The sequence below is a fragment of the Heterocephalus glaber genome, unplaced genomic scaffold (assembly GCF_053883595.1).
Source record: "Heterocephalus glaber isolate CG9 unplaced genomic scaffold, H.glaber_assembly_v1.0 deba00001687, whole genome shotgun sequence".
Lineage (NCBI taxonomy): Eukaryota > Metazoa > Chordata > Mammalia > Rodentia > Bathyergidae > Heterocephalus > Heterocephalus glaber.
Genome location: NW_028258412.1, coordinates 7,225,424 through 7,243,448, shown reverse-complemented (window position 1 = coordinate 7,243,448; position 18,025 = coordinate 7,225,424). Strand labels below are relative to the sequence as shown.

The 18,025-nt window shown below is 43.1% G+C and overlaps 1 protein-coding gene and 1 pseudogene across 4 annotated transcripts in view; one reads left to right on the top strand and one right to left on the bottom strand.

Moving 5' to 3' along the window:
• Positions 1 to 18,025, bottom strand: part of Osbp2 (oxysterol binding protein 2) — a 253,877-nt gene that overhangs the window by 99,100 nt on the left and 136,752 nt on the right. The window lies entirely within an intron of this gene.
• Positions 80 to 8,214, top strand: LOC106009299 (splicing factor ESS-2 homolog pseudogene; annotated as a pseudogene).

Genomic DNA, 18,025 nt, shown 5'->3' with positions numbered 1-18,025 from the left:
GAAATCATCTGACTGTAAAATCATTCTGCCTGAGGCCTTGGGAGAACAGGTTCTTTCCAAAATGCACCGATCCACCCACATGGGCATCTGCAAGATGCAGGACCTCCTAAGACATGCTGAGATCAAGATTCGAGATGCCAACTCCAAAATTGAGCACATTGTTGCCACTTGCAAGGCCTGCCAGCTGACCAATGCTACTTCAAATAAGGCTAACCCTGGCAACAGGTTAAGAGGAGACCAACCTGGCACGTACTGGGAACTGGACTTTACTGAGGTAAAACCTGGAAGGTATGGTTATAAGTACCTGCTAGTTTTTGTAAACACTTTTTGAGAATGGACAGAAGCTTTTCCTACCAAACACGAGACAGCATGGATCGTGGTCAAAAAGTTGTTAGAAGACATCTTGCCAAGGTATGGTTTCCCAGTAATGCTAGGGTCAGACAATGGACCTGCTTTCATCTGCAAGGTGAGTCAGAGTTTAGTGCAGGTCCTGGGGGCAAATTGGAAATTACCTTGTGCATATAGGCCCCAAAGTTCAGGACAGGTAGAGAGAATGAACAAGACCCTAAAAGAGACCTTAACTAAATTAGCCTTAGAGACTGGCAGTGACTGGGTGGCTCTCCTCTCCTTTGCCCTCTATAGGGTACGTAATTCACCCTATAAGATGGGACTAACTCCCTTTGAGATTATGTTTGGAATTCCCCCTCCCATTGTCCCCAACCTCCAATCAAATGTGCTTGTTGAATTTGATGACCAAAAATTGTTACTTTCTTTAAAAAGCCTCCGACTTGTTCATGAAGACGTCTGGCCTAAGTTGAGAGCCCTGTACGAGTCTGGACCGCCTCCTGAGCCCCACTGCTCTCAAGGTTGACGGGGTAGACACCTGGGTGCTCTATACGCACGTCCGGCCAGCGGATCCCTCCGCAGTTCGAGAAGACTTCATCCCAACATGGCAGGTGCCCAGAAACGAGGACAACCCTTTAGAACTCAAGTTCAAACGTACATGATCTGGATGCTGATTGCCTCCTGCTGCACACAAGGAAGGGGAATAAACCCCCATGCCCCTTTCAATTGGACATGGACCATTTATAACCCAGAGACAGGACTCTGACTGCCCTTGGCTTTCTCGGTAGGACCAAGGACTACGTGGTTCCCAGACCTGGAGTTTGATCTTTGCCAGTTAGCAGAGGGATCTTGGTCAAATACCCAGCGGACCGAACAGGATTCATATCCTGATTGCCATTGGAGAATATTTTATGCATGTCCTGGAGGCAAGAGAACCTCCAAATGTGGAGGCCCGGAGACTTATTTTTGTGCAACCTGGGGATGTGAGACTAGTACGTCTGGAGGCTGGTCAGTCTAAGGGGGTGACCTTATTACTCTGACCCGCCCCCTTGGGTCATCAAAGCTTAAGTTACAGTTTACGACAAAGCGACAAAAAACCCAAGGGTAGGAGGCAGGCAAAACCTGGGGCCTCTGGCTTCGGGTTACTCTTGGCCACCATCTGGGACTTCTGTTCACTGTCCAATTGATAGGAACACCATTAGTCTCTCAACCTGTAGGGCCTAACCAAGCTTTAGTGCCTCCGATTCTATTCAGGCCAACCAGCCCCCCAAAAGAAACCACCCCTCAGTTTCCCTCTCGAAGTGTTACTAAAATTGTTGACCCAGAGCAGGACCGGAACCCAGATGACCCTCTCTGGGAGCTTATGGTCAGAACTTTTAAAGCCCTAAATACATCCAGACCTGACCTTACCCAGTCTTGTTGGCTATGCTATGACACTAAGCCCCCTTATTATGAGGGAATAGCTTTCTCAGGAAACTTTACTGAGTCAGACAGTCCTACTCTATGCAGGTGGCAATAGAAGGGGACAGCCAGGCTCACCCTACAATCTGTGACTGGACAGGGAGTTTGTGTTGGCAGTGTCCCAGCCACTCATCAACACCTTTGCAGCCAAACCTATCAGTCTAGTCCAGAAAAATACCTCATACCCCCTTGTGATGGGTGGTGGGCTTGCTCCACAGGGCTTACCCCTTGCGCACATGGGAAGGTGCTCAACCAGACTGGAGACTTTTGTGTGCTAGTACAATTAGTTCCTAGACTATTATATCATCAAGAAGAAGATATTTTAAATTACTTAATTAGGATCCCAGGTAGAGTCAAACAAGAACCTATAACAGCCATCACTTTGACAGTTCTCCTAGGTTTAGGATTAGCTGGGGCAGGAACAGGGGTCTCATCATTAGTGTTACAAAATAAACATTACAATGATTTGAGAGCAGCCATAGATGTAGATATCGAGAGGCTAGAAAGCTCCATCTCCCACCTACAAGAGTCACTAACCTCCCTGGCAGAAGTGGTCCTCCAAAACCGAAGGGGGCTAGATTTAATCTTTCTACAACAGGGAGGGCTCTGTGCTGCCTTAGGTGAGGAATGTTGTTTTTATGTAGACCACTCAGGAGTGGTCAAAGAATCTATGGCCAAAGTTAGAGAGGGTATCGCCAGACGAAAGTGAGAACGGGAACAAACTCAAAATTGGTTTGAATCCTAGTTTAATTCCTCCCCATGGCTAACTACTCTAATCTCTACCCTACTGGGCCCCTTGCTTATTCTGTTACTACTGTTAACCCTTGGACCTTGTATACTCAATAGATTAGTCTCGTTCATCAGAGAATGCATTAACACTGTACAGCTAATGGTGCTCAGGTCCCAATACCAGCCAGTTTCTACAGACCTAATAGAATTAACCCCCAGAGGCCCATGATTGGCCCTCTATAGCATCATGAGAAGGGGGGAATGTGAGACCGAAGCGACTCCATTTTGCTAAAATCCACTATTCCCCTAGTCTCTATTGTCCTCACAAATTAATGGTTAAAATGTGCTTGCTCTGGGACAAAAGACACAATCTGTAATGAAGCAAAGTTCCTAAGTTAATTACTCAACCATCTGTTTGCCCAGGAAATGAACATTCCAGGTCCACTATCTATAGAAAAATCTGTCAATGTGCTGACCATCAATACGTGACAGTTGACCACTAACCTTTGTCCCTCTTTTCCCCCGTAAAACCTATATGTAACCGCCCCTCAAACCCCCGATGGGCCTAGCCAATCAGAAATATACACTTCATGCTTGCTAAATGTTAACCAATCAGGTAACTGCTAAGTGAAAAATCTCCAAACCTTGCTGTAACCTCTATAAAAACCCCGCTAATTTTAAATTCGGGGCTCTCAATCCTGATCCGCTGTGCTGGTGACGGTTGTGAGTCCCTGCTCGAGCTTGAATAAACGAGCCTCGTGCGTTTGCATCGGAATCGGCTCCTTGGTGGTCTTTGGGGACTTCACGATCTGGGCACAACAGTACCAATAAATTTAAGGGAAAGAGATCTCTTAAAGGAATGGGGAATTATGTTGACTAATGAACTATTAATGTACCAAAACAAGTTACAAAAACGATGGGATATCAATCAGACTTTGGTTCAGGAAAAATTTTTCAAGGTAATCCTGAGCCACTGTCAGTTACATCTAGATTAGACCATGTAGGTATAGGATATCAATGTTTTTTTTTTTATAGGGGTTATTGATGTGTCTCCGCCTAGGGCAGGTTTGCCACTTCAATGGAAAACAGATACCTGGGTCTGGATGGATCAGTGGCCCCTAAATAAAGAGAAGCTAAAACACATTCTTTAGTGTACAAATCCAATTAGGGCACTTAAAACCATCTACCAGCTCCTGGAATACTCCTGTGTTTGTGATCCCAAAGAAATCTAGAAAGTGAAGATTATTACAAAATTTAAGATTAGTAAATGCTTGTTTACAGTCAATGGGAGCTTTACAGCCTGGTCTTCTGTCTCTTGCAGCTGTTCCTTGAGAGTGGCCATTGACTGTTATTGATCTTAAAGACTGATTCTTTACAATTCCCTTATACCCACCTTATCACCAGTATTTCCTTTCTCTGTACCCAGTATTAACTTTAAAGAACCTAAGAGCAGATATTAGTGGACAATTTTACCTCAGGTAATGATAACAACCTCATCCTGTGTCATTATTTTGTAAATGAAGCCTTACAATCTGCTTGAAAGAAATATCCTCAAGCTTATATCATTCACCATATGGATGACATTTTTCTGTCTGTGGCAACAGAAACACAGCTATAGTAAATGTTAGGTATTTCAGAGCCCCCACAGAGCAAGCCCCCTCCTCTCCTTTCCCCCTGCCCCACTCCAGCCACAGGGAACAGGGAACTTCCGCATAACTAAGGCATGACCTCCCTTTGTTAGTGACTCTCTGCCTAGTTAAGGTCTTTCTGCCCCACCAGTTTCATGATCAGGTGACTCCATCCTCCCTGACCGAGACCTGTTGCTACATACCCAGCCCCAATCACCCACCCCCACCAATGGACTAGTGCTCTCCCACCTGCAAGATCCCTATATAAGCTTCCAGCTCAGCCCATACAGTTGCTGGTCTCCATTCTGTGAGTCGGCCCGGCAGGCTGCAGACTGCCGCCCCAGCAAAGCTTGCTTGAACGTCTGTGTGTGGCCCCCTTCTTCCACGACCTTTCAGTAAAGAGGGACCTTAAAAGTCAAGGCCTTTGCATAGCTCCTGACAAAGTACAGACCTCTATCCCTTATCTCTACTTAGGAACTTTGCTCACAGAATGGACAATGAGACCTTAAAAAATAAATATGATAGGATTGATTATTTATTGACTTTAAATGATTTCAAAAATTATTGGGAGATATTTATTGGACTCGGCCTAAATTAGGTATTGCCACTTATCAGTTAAAACATCTCTATAATGATAGGTCTCCCACCACCTCAGCAGCTATTATGTATAGTAGCTGCCCTCTTCCTATGGTGCCTTGCCCCCTCCCCTGTGTGATGTCATGCCAAGACGGTTGCTCCCACCAAAGAACAAACCCTTCTTCCCAGCATGCCCGTTCCCACCTAGACAGTAACCTAATACTCGCTCACCTCCTACCACCTAGTGACATCACCGGCTCCTCCATTCCCTAGTCACTACCTCACTCAACCCCGCCTCAGCCCCTACAAGCCCCACCCCAGTCTCTATAAAAGACTCTCCCTGCCCCAGCCATATGGCTTTTGTCTCTCCTTTGTTCAGAGACAGCCCGGCAGATCTATTCCCCTAATAAAGGCTTGTTGTGGCCTGGTCTGGTCTTGGTCTTCGGCCCTTTTACCTGACATATAATACTTTACAAGGTGATTCTCAGATTAATTCCCCTCAACAATTAACTCCTGAAGCACAGGAAGAATTACAGTTGGTAAAAAGTATGTTCCACACTGCTCCACTGCTGGTGGGAGTGTAGACTGGTGCAACCACTGTGAAAATCAGTATGGAGATACCTCAAAGAACTAAGACTAGAAGTCCCATTTGACCTAGCTATTCCCCTGCTGGGTATCTTTCCCCCCAAAATTAAAAGAATCATACCACAGTGATATATGTGCACCCATGTTCATAGCAGCACAGTTTGTAATAGCTAAGACTTGGAAACAGCCCAAATGCCCATCAACTGGAGACTGGATAAAGAAAATGTGGTTTTTTAATAAAATGGAGTACTACTCAGCCATAAAAAATGAGAAATTAGGGACATTTATTGCTAAATGGATGCACATTGAGGTGATACTCTTAAGTGAAATAAACAGGATACATGTGTAAATACCAAGTAGTTTCTCTGGTGTGAGAAACTAAAAGTGTAAATAAGGACTAAAAGGTATAACAGATAATGTGAAATAGGAAGAAAAGGGCCAAAGGGGAAGGGGAAGGGGGAGGGGGAGGGGAAAGGAAAGAAGGGAATGGAATTAATATGAGAAAATGAAAAAATGGAAACAAAGGCTTTGTAAATAGGGAGGTGTTGGGAGCAATGCTACATAATTCTAGGGATTAATCATTTGGTTAGCCTAGTTCTCTTGCCTACAGCCCAGCTACAGAATAACTCCAGTTTGGCCTCCGGTCACAACTGAGACTTCAGTGATCCAGTGATGCTGTGATTCTCCAGGACAAGAAACATCCTGGGAGAACAAACATCTGCTCAGTTCCTCACTGTTCTAGGACTGATTAACATCTTGTTTGCCAGAGATGTACTGAACTCTCTGCAAGCCTTCCGTTACACCTTGTTTATCCCAATGTGAACTATTGAACGCTCTGCAAGTCATTTGTTACATTTGTTTCTCCCGATGTACTGAATAAAAGGTGCGGTAAGCTGGGGGCTTTGTCTTTGCTGCCCAGAGCAGCACTGATCAGACCCAAAGCTCAGCTTCTTCTCGGTCTCATTTTTCTACCTTTCCTGTAATTCGCCGTGTGCTGCCGTGGCTCGCAGGAGACCAGGACTCACTGCAGAGGTTCTGGTAACGTCCCCTTCCCCTGTCCCCTACAGGGAGGGATGGAGGGGTTGAAGGGAGGGCAGGGGAAAAGGGAAAAAATAAGAACCAAGAGAATATGTAAAGGTGCATATCTCCAATGATGAATGTCATTATATTGTACACCTAAAATGTACCAATAAAAGGATATACAAAAAAAAAAAGAATGTTCCAGGAATGATACGTATATCAGGTTAATGTCACCAACCTCTTATTCTCTGTTTTGGACACTCCTCATTCTCCTATTGGGCTCTTAGGGCAATTTTATAGCTCTCAGTTGTTCCCCATTGAATGGCTATACTTTCCTAATCAGACAGTAAAAACTCTACAGTTATATACTGAACAAATAGCAAGAGTAGTAGTGGCTGGAAGAATTCGCTGTAATCAATTGTTTGGTAATAACCTTTCATGTGTGATATTACCCTTAGAATTGTCTCAATATTCAATTTTAGGAGCGCGTCAGGGTCCCCAGAGAAGCGCATGGCTAGGGAGGCTGGGGCTGCAATGAGTAAGCAGTGAGTTCTAGATGAGGAAGAGTATATTGAGGGCCTCCAGACAGTCACCCAGAGGGATTTCTTTCCTGATATAGAGAAGCTACTGGCACAGAAGGGGTATCTAGAGGCTGAGGAGAATGGAGACTTGGAGCGAATGCGCCAGATTGCCATCAAATTTGGCTCTGCCCTGGGCAAGATGTCCCGAGAGCCTCCACCACCTTATGTGACTCCAGCCACATTTGAAACCCCTGAGGTACACACAGGTACTGGAGTGGTAGGCAACAAGCCCAGGCCCAAGCCAGAGGTCTGGAGGATGGAGAGGCTGGAGAGGAGGAGGAGAAGAAGCCACTGCCCAGCCTGGATGTTTTCCTGAGCCGCTACACAAGCAAAGATAATGCCTCCTTCCAGGAGATCATGGAGGTGGCCAAAGAGAAAAGTCGGGCTCGCCATGCCTGGCTTTACCAGGATGAGGAGGAGTTTGAGAAGAGGCAGAAAGATAATCTTGAACTCCCATCAGCAGAGCACCAGGCCATTGAGAACAGCCAGGCCGGCATGGAGAACTGGAAGTACAAGGCCAAGAATTCCCTCATGTACTATACAGAGGGTGTCCCTGAAGAAGAACAGCTGTTTAAGAAACCCCGGCAAGTGGTGCACAAGAACACTCACTTCCTGAGGGATCCCTTCAGGCAGGCTCTGAGCAGATCTCAGCTGCAGCAAGCAGCTGCCCTCAATGCCCAGCACAAACAGAGCAAGGTGGGCCCTGACGGCAAGGAGCTCATTCCCCAGGAGTCCCCCCAATCGGCGGATTTGGATTTGTTGCCACCCCTTCTCCTGCCCCTGGTGTGAACGAGTCCCCCCTGATGACCTGGGGGGAGGTAGAGAACACACCACTGAGAGTTGAAGGGTCAGAGACCCCCTACATGGACAGGACACCAGGGCCAGCCTTCAAGATCTTGGAGCCTGGCAGCAGGGAGCGCCTAGGCCTGGAGATGGCCAATGAGGTGGCTGCCAAGAACCAGGCCAAGAAGCAGGAAGCCCTGCGGAGAGTGACAGAGAACTTGGCCAGCCTCACACCCAAAGGCCTAAGTCCAGCCATGTCCCCAGCTCTGCAGCGGCTTGTGAGCAGGACAGCCAGCAAGTATACAGATCGTGCTTTGCGGGCCAGCTACACACCATCCCCCGCACACTCAACTCACCTTAAGACCTCGGCTGGTGGCCCTCAGACTCCCATGAGCACACCAGCTCCAGGTTCTGCCCCGCGCACACCTCTCACACAAGACCCAGCCTCCATCACGGACAACCTGCTGCAGCTCCCTGTCCGCCACAAAGCCTCGGACTTCTTTTAGAGCCAGCCTGGACTGGGCCCACAGATGCTTCATGGAGCCTGAAATACAGAGGACTCCAGCCCCTGAGGACCAAGGCTGGGCCCAGAGGTGGTTGATCATCACAGGAACCACAGATGATGAGTGCTGTGCAGCAGCCAGGCTGGCACAAGATACACACTACTCCCTTTGGGGCACAGCACCAATGCTGCCTCCTAGGGCCTTGGTGGAATTGTATTCTATTTAACCCCTACCTGAACTGTCATTAAAGAATACCTGGTAAAAAAAAAAAAAAAAATATATATATATATATATATATATATATATATATTCAATTTTATTACAACAAGCTGTTTATTGGCAGATTGCTTTTGCTGGCTTTATAGGGCAAATTGACAATCATTTTCCTAGTGACCCTATCTTTCAATTTTTTCTAAAACACTCTTATATAATACCTCAGATTACATGACTAAACCCCTTTCTGATGCACAGACGTATTTTATAGATGGTTCCTCAAAGGGAAAAGCAGCTATCTGGAGTACGGATTTCAACATGTTATTTTAACCCCTGAACTCTTGGCCCAAAGATCAGAAATAACTACTATTCTATATATTATAGAGCCTACTAAGCTGACTCCTGTAAATATTGTTAGTGATTCAGCCTATGCAGTATTTCTTACCCAGCAGCTAGAAAGTGCTACTTTGAAAGCTACTTTAGACCTTCTCGTTTACTCTGTTCTTTAGATTGCAGCAAGTGATCCAAAGTCACTCTGCTCCCTTTTATACCAGACATATTAGATCCCATTCTAACCACCTGAACCCTTAGCCTATGGTAATCAACAGGCTGATTCTTCAGTGGTTTATGTTACTTCCTTCGATTTGGCAAGGTACTCCCGCTCATATCATCATCAAAACAGTAAAGCCTTAACAAAAGAATTTCAATTGTCCTATTCACAATCTAGGAAGATGCCTTATCCTGGTCCCACTTGTGAGCACATCCCTTGTCCCATTCCTGCTGAGGGATGTAACCCTGAGGCCTTAAACAAAATGAAATTTGGCAAATGGATGTTACTCATATCGGGTTATTTAGATGGTTACAATATGTCCATATAGCTATAGATTCTTACTCCCATATGATCCATGCTACCTGCCATAGTGGCAAGAAAATACGACAGTTCAACAACATTGTTTGTCTGCTTTTTGTATGGGAGTCCCACATACAATTAAAACTGATAATGTTCCTTCATACGTTAATAAAGCTTTATCCTCCTTTTTTCAGCTCTAGTGTATTAAACATCTTACAGGTATTCCCTAGAATCCTGAAAGCCAAGCAACTGTGGAGCATGTACATCTCTCCTTAAAATTACAAAAACAAAAAAGGGGAGTACAGCTACCTCCACAAATGCAATTAGATCTTGCCACCTTCACTTTACATTTTTTGAATCCACTTATAGAAAGCAAAAGTACTCCATCAAAGTTCCACTGGCAAAAGGATGATACTACAGAAAAGCCTAGGGCACAAGTTTTACGGAATGATGTCTAAACAGGAAAGTAGGATGGCCCAGTGCAACTAATGACACGGGGACAAGGGTATACTTGTGTATTAACAGATAATGGAACACGGTTATGGGTGTCATCCCATCTCCACGATGGAGAGAGGACAACTCCAAACCCATGGTGGAGCCTGCTGCTACCATACTCGAGTACCAGTGTGAGCCTTCTCTCTGATGACCCTAGAAAAAACACCTTAGTCGTTGAGAATTACACAAGCAGCGAAACCCATGATGTGAGGTCAAGTGAGGAAGACAACCCAGGAAGCTGAGAAGTTGGCAGCAAGCCAGGGCCTCCTGCCTACCCCAGAAAATATATTTATTGCCATGATGGCCATTACCACTTGCACTGTATGTATAAGCCCTATGTCTTGAAAGGAATATTGGACATATGTACCAACCCCCTCTTTGTTACAGCCTCTTAGGTGGGCAGATTTTCCTCCAGAAATTTATCGTGATCAGTTATACTGGGTTCCAGGGCCTTATATGGCCCTCAAATTTATACATACTGATATCACCTTAAATTATACATCATACTTATTATATCCACCCTTGTGTATCAAGCCCAGGTCTGTACAGTCTAACTACTGCTTGTCTGCTCAGCCACAAACCAGGAAAAACAGTGGATGATTCTGGGATTGGGATCTATTAATATCTCAGGGGAATGGGTTAACACCTCTTCACCCAATGTTCCCCCGTATACACAATATACACCTTGGGCTCCACAGATGAGTGTGTCCACCTCCCCCACCTTGGATCTTCTGTAAAGGAGACCAGGAGCAAAAGATGCACCTAAGTCAATTTGATTTTATAGATCAGGGCCTCTGAGTAAAATTAGTAGGGAGAGACAATAATAGTTCACCTTGGCATACAGTCAACTAGCATTAGTATACTGACTACTATGGAAAAAGTATCTGTTTTATATTTTGATGCTGAAGGACAATTTGAATGGCATGAGTCTGGTTTTAGCCCTCCATTATTACAGGCCATTATCAATGGCAGACCTGGATCCCTTCTGTAAACCTTTTGGAGGGTCTGGGGATTTAGCTCAGTGGTTCCGGTGCCTGCCTCGCAAGTGCAAGGTCCCAAGTTCAATCCCCGGTACCAAAAAAAAAAAAGATAGGAGTTCTTTCTTGCTGGGGATTTAGCTCAGTTGTTCTGCCACCTGCCTGGCAAGCGCAAGGGCCCAAGTTTGATCCCCGGTACAAAAAAAAAAACAAAACAACCTTTTGGAAACTGGCCCTTCCTTATTATCGTGGCCAGCTGTGGAAAGGGCATATGGCTAAATTTACTACAAATACCTCAGATGTTCTAATTTGGAAAAATAAGACCACACGGTTTTCCCTATGTACTTACAACTTTATATCTTTATAGATGGGACTATTTTTTTTTCTTTTTTTGGTACCAGGGATCAAACTCAGGTCCTTAGCTTGCGAGGCAGGTGGTGGAACCACTGAGCTGAGTCCCCGGCCCACAGATGGGACTATTGAATGGAATCACAACTCATTAATGTGCAGAGAGTGTACATTGAGCCACTGTATATCAACTGGAGTCCTAGTTAATAAAACCCTGCTAGTCTTAGGGCACATGCCAGGATTCTAGGTGCTGGTAAATCTCACCGAGCCATGGGGATGATACTCCTGCTATTTATACTCCTATTGCAATCACAGACTGATCACCTTGTGTACTGAAAATAAAGGATGTTAGGATTATTGCTAGAATTATTCCTTTGGTATTAATTTCTAGCATTGCTGTATCTCTTGGTCACTCTATACAGACTGCTCATTTTTTAGATAATTGGACCAGGACAAGGTGTGGAATACACAACATTCTATTGATGCAAAATTACAGTCACAAATCAGTGTTTTAGAGACCACTGTTATCGCTTCTTGGCCTTTTGGCTAAGATCAAGTGTAGTGACCACTGTTGTGCGGATGGGAGATTAAACAGAAAGCCTACAATTACAACAGGGTCTTCAGTGTCATTTTAATATTACTTGGTATTGTATAATTCCTGTCATGTATAACCAGTCTACCCATCCTTGGGAGCATATAAAAAGGCACATACAGGGTGCTTTGCATAGTAATACAACTATTGATTCAGAGGCATTGCAAAAAGAAGTATTAGCTATGTCTCAGCAGACTCAAACTTCTGATAAGCAAATTCAGGATTGGGATAAATTTGTTGATACTCTTGATCAGCTTAATCCATGAAACTATCTTAAAAGTTTTGGATTTTACACTGGCTTGATTATATTAATGTGTTTCTGTCTCATGTTTTTATTTATAGTCTGCTGCAAGGGAAGCCAGACCAGACAATGCCTAGGTGCCATTCAACCTCAAATCACACTGTTTCAACTACTGCAATTACAAAAACAAAAAGGAGGAACTGTTGGAGACTAGGCTACATAACTTGCCTCGAGAACAAGGAAATATATGGAAGGCCACATGCCCCCTTATGTCTACTGGTATAGAAGACACATGAGGTTTGTGTTTTCCATATTGTTTCTTTTCTCCCAAACACACAAGGAGACAAACCGAAAATTATAACAGCTGCCAATCAACTTTTATCTCCATAAAACACGCTGCCAACCAATGATAATTGGCTGAAGAGCATTTTACATTTTGCTTGACAATATTTTTTCTATTCATCTGACTCTAACTGCCATGTGCTGGGGGCAAATCCAGATTATGAATGATTCATATATAGACACAATGACTAGTTAAACCCTAAAGAGGCTCTTCATGAAAAAAATATAAATGCAAACTTTTTAGCCATGGGTTTGCAAGTAAATTTTTGCAGAAAGCTTTGGCACGAAGGTTTTGGTTTTCCCCATAAACAGTACTGCAGATGGTGGGTGCAAAAAACAACCTTGCATTCATAAATTATTTTTTATTATGCAACCAGTGACTGAAACTTTTGTACATGCTTCTAAATATTTAGATTTTTGCTGTTTTGATAAATGCTTATGGGTTTTTTAAAAATCCTGATTCTACTACTATATCTGAGTGATATTTGTCTATATACCCATCAATCTGGGGACAGGGAAAGAAGCTAGATGGGTTTGTAATGAAAGCACTTACTGCAAAGTCTTTCTAAATCTCCAATGGCCTAGACCCAGGCCTGGGAGATGCTGTGACTTCCCTGTTTTGCTGTTCTGTGCTAGCTAAGGCTCTTTGCCAGTCCACAACTTACTGCTCTTTATCCACAAAGTAGAATGAAAGTCAACAATGATTCACAAGACTGAAGGTAGAGGATGAAACGTGAGAAGACATAAAGCAGAGGTCTAATGCCATCCACTCTGCCTCTTAGCCCAAGGCACCCACACTTAATAGGCCACTCCAAAATACATCACAGTTGCCAACTCCATGGCCTCATTCTGCAGCCCAGTCACCTTGTGACATGGAGATGGGAGTCCCCCTACCTTACACCTTGCTTCTATCTGATGACAGCACTGACATGTGTGCAAAGAGATGCACAAGAAACACATGTTCCCAAATGTTCACATTTTTCCTACCCACAAATAGCGTGGCACAAAACAAAATTAAGCTGCAGTCTAAAATGGGAACAGTTTCCACTGGTACAGGAAGTGAAGCTGTTACAAACAATCGCAGGGCAGACTCTTGTTCTTAGAGAACATTTCATCTGCCTCATGCTTTTGAGGCTAGAATGGAAGTCTATCCACCTTCTAGTCATTGGTGCTGTTTCTGAAAAGTCCTTAGCCAACCATTTCCCTCCCCCTGAGGGTCCTCTGGCAGTCTTGAGAACCTAAGTAAATGTTTGTTCTTTGAGATGTACTACACAGCTATACTGGGCTGTTGACAGCTTGCTAGTCTTTCTTTGATTTTCATGTGCTCTGTAAGTTTTTCTTTACTTTCTGCCAAGAGTCTGAGCTGAATGGGTAGGATCAATATCAAGGAAAGTGCTCATCCACTGGTATTAGCTACTGGCTACTAGAAATAGTGAAAGATATACACATCTGGAGAGAAGGCGAGGATTTAGCTCAGTGGTTCCATTGCTTGCCTTGCAAGCACAAGGACCGGAGTTCAATCCCTGGTACCAAAATAAATAAATAAATAAATAAAATGGCTGTTATCCTGAGAGCACAGAAGTACCACCTGGGCTCAGAGGAGACTGCAGTAATGTGATCAGGCTATGGTCTGGAGGACTCTGGCCAGCTTTTGAACAAAACCCCTATCAAATAATAAGTAAAATGACCCTTCCCTGGCCCTGCATTTTACCATGCTGTCACCCAGGAGATGCAGAAGACACAGCCTTAAAAGTCTTAGGTGTGAACATCTGCACCAACATTCACTCCACATTTCCCAGGTGGCACTGAGCACTGCAGGGTGGACATAAAAGAGATGTCACCTGTCTTCTCAAAGGGACAAATTGAGAGGTCAGATATTGACCAAAGCATCATCACTTCCTAAAAGTGATCAGGCAAGACAACAGAAGTTAGGTCCACAAATGCCAAAGGGATTAAATTTAAAAAGTAATGGGATCATTAGTGGCCTGGGTACATTACAGTGGAATGTGGAAAATGCCAGAGTCCCAGAGCTGTGGCACAGACCCCCATCACCAACTGTCTGGTTCTTATCCACCGTAGGGGCTGAGTAAGATTTACTGTGATTGGTAATAGTCATAAGTCTGCTTGACTTGAGTAAGAACTACTCAGCAGATTAGTAAAACTCTGGGTGTGTCTGTGAGTGATTGACATATAAACTGAAAACTAAGGAAAGAAGACCCACCCTGGCTGTGGGTGGCACCGACCAACAGGCTTGTAGCTTGGATGGAATAAAAAGAGAAAGAAGAAAGTCTGCCCTTTCACTTTGGATAAGCTCCAGTTCTCACTACTGCCTTTGAACATTCATCTCCAGTTCCTTCAGGCTTCAGTGAAGACTTCAGCTTTCCTATGCAGATCTTTTGGCTTTCAGAGTCACACCAGACTCTGCGGTGTGCTCCAGGCCTTCAAACTTTGAATGGATCCTCTAGCCCTCCAGTGTGCAGACAGCCATTTTGCATTCTTCCACCTCTGATCTGGCAGATGGCCATGGAACGCTACTGCTTTTGATCCTATAAACCTATCTAGTAAATCCTTTGTTTACATCTATTTTACATTTAAATATATGTGCACATTTTATATTAAGTCTGTTTCTCTAATAACCCTAATGAATACAGTCATCAGTGAAAATGATTTTTCATTTTACTTAAGAGTATGGCCTTAATGTGCATCCATTTAGCTATAAATGTCTCTAGTTTCTCATTCTTTACGGCTGAGTAGTACTCCATTTTATTAAAAAACGACATCTTCTTTATCCAGTTTCCAGTTGATGGGCACTTGGGCTGTTTCCAAACTTTCACTATTATAAACTGTGCTGCTATGAACATGGGTGCACATATATCACTGTAGTATAATTCTTTTAATTCTTTTGGGACGATAACCAGCAGAGAAATAGCTGGGTCAAATGGGACCTCAGGTCCTAGTTCTTTCAGGTATCTCCATACTGATTTCCACAGTGGTTGCACCAGTCTGCACTCCCACCAACAGTGGAGAAGAGTTCCTTTTATCCCCACAGCCCCACCAGCATTTGTTATTGGTTGATTCCATGATAGCAGCCATTCTTTCTGGAGTGAGGTGGAATCCCAGCATTGTTTTCATTTGCATCTCTCAAATGACCAGCGATGTTGAACATTTTTTCATATGTTTATTTGCTGCTTTTACTTCTTTGTCTGAGAAATGTATGTTCATTTCAGATGCCCATTTTTGAATTGGGTATCTTTGTTTGTTTGTTTGTTTTGTTTTTGGTACAGGGGATGAAGCTCAGGACCTTGCAATTTCGAGGCAGGCGGTGGAACCACTGAGCTAAATCCCTGGCCCTGAATTGGGTCTTTACATTGGGGGGGGTGGGTCTGATTTGTTCCATATATATATATTCCAGATAGTCCTTTGTCTGAGATACAGCTGCTAAAATTTTTTTCCCACATTGTAGGTTGTCTCTTAGCTCTGTTGGTGGTTTCTCTTGCAGTGCAGAAGTTTTTTATTTTTATTTTTATTTTTGGTACCAGGGATTGAACTCGGGTCCTTGCGCTTTTGAGGCAGGTGCCGGAACCACTGAGCTAAATCCCTGGCCCATGCAGAAGCTTTTTAATAAGATGAGATCCCAGTTGTTGATTCTTTTTGCTGGTTCCCGTGCTACTGAGGTTTTGTTCATAAAGTCTTTTCCTATGCCAATGTCTTCGAGAGTTCTACCTAACTTATCTTCCAGCAAGTTTAGTGTTTGTTTTAATATTTAGATCTTTAATCCACTTTGATCTTAGTTTGCTGCATGGTAATAGATATGGGTCTAGTTTCAATCTTTGGCAGGTTGAAATCCAGTTTTTCCAACACCATTTATTAAATAGGTTCTCTTTCCTCCAATGAGGATGGTTGGCTCCTTTGTCAAAGATGAGGTGGCTGAGTATGTCTGGAGTTGTTTCTGCATTCTCTAATCTATTCCACTGATCCTCGGGTCTCTTTCTTTGCCAGTACCATGCTATTTCTATCGCAGTAGCTTTGTAGTATAGTTTCAAGTTGGGGATTGTGATACCCCCAGCCACGTCTCTGTTGCCTAGAATTGCTTTTGCTATTCTAGGTCTCTTCCGGTTCCAAATGAATTTTTGTATTGTTTTCTCTAGTTCTGTGTTCTATTAGAATTTCAATCAGCATTGCATTAAATTTATATAATAGTTTTGGAAGTATGGTCGTTTTCACTGTATTGGTTCTTCCTACCCAGGAACAAGGGATGTCTTTCCATTTTCTTATATCCTCTTCGATCTCTTTTTTTAAAGTGCTGTAGTTTTCAATGTATAGGTTAATTGATTCCTACATATTTCTTTTTTGGGGATGCTATTGTAAAAGGAATTGTTTCCCTAATTTCTCTCTCAGTGAGTCTGTTTTTTGTGTATAAGAAGGCTATTGATTGTTGAGTGTTGACCTTGTATCCAGCTACTCTACTGAATTTGTCAATTAGTCTAGAAGTCTTTTGGTGGAGTTTTTTTGGGTCTTCTATGTAAAGTATAATATCATCAGCAAATAATGACAGTTTCACTTCTTCCTTTCCTATCTTTATTCCTTTTATTTCTTTCTCTTTTCTAATTGCTGTGGCTAATGTTTCCAGAACTATATTGAACAGGAGTGGTGATAGTGGGCATCTTTGTCTTGTTCCTGATTTTAGCATGAAAGTCTTCAGTTTTTGACCATTTAGTATGATGTTGGCTGTTGGTGTTTCATAGGTAGCCTTAATCAGGCTGAGATAAAGACCTTCTATTCCAATTTTCTGTAGGGTTTTTATCATGAATGGGTGTTGGATTTTGTCAAATGCTTCTTCTGCATCTATTGAGATGATCATATGGTTTTTGTCCTTGGCTCTGTTAATATAGTGTGTTACATTTATTGATTTACATATATTGAACCATCCTTGCATCCCTGGGATAAATCTGACTTGGTCAGGGTGTATGATCTTCTTGATGACCCTCTGTATTCTGTTTGCCAGTATCTTGCTGAGGATTTTTGCATCTATGTTCATTAGTGAGATTGGCCTGTAGTTCTCTTTTTTGGTTGGCTCTTTTCCTGGTTTTGGATTTAAAGTAACACTTGTTTCCAGGAATGAATTTGGAAGCCTTGCTTCCCTTTCAATTTCCTTGATAAGTTTAAAGAGTAATGGCGATAGTTCTTTAAATGTCTTGTAGAATTCAGCAGTGAAGCCATCAGGACATGGGCTTTTTTTTTGTTGGTAAATTTTTTATTACATTTTCAATTTCACTCATTGTAATTGGGTGTTTAAAATTTCTATATCTTCTTCATTTAACTTTGGCAATTCATATGTATCTAGGAATCTGTCCATTTCTTCTGTGTTTTCCATTTTATTAGAGTAAAGGTCCTCAAAGTAGGTATTGATGATCCTCTGGATTTCTGCTGGGTCTGTTGTGGCTTCACCTTTTTCATTCTTAACTGCATGGATTTGAGCCTTTTCTTTCCTTTTTTTGATAAGGTCGGCTAAAGTTTTATCAATTTTATCTATTCTTTCAAAAAACAACTCTTTGATTCATTGATTTTTTTGTGTGTCGTTCTCTTACTCCCCATTGCATTGATTTCTGCCCTGATCTTTATAATTTCCTCTCTTGTATGAGAGGAACAAGGGTTCCGTTCCTGGGTTTGTTATGCTCTTCTTTTTCTAGGAGCTTGAGGTTCTGCATTAGGTTGTTTATTTGAGTTCTCTCTTTTTTCCTAATATGGGCATTCAC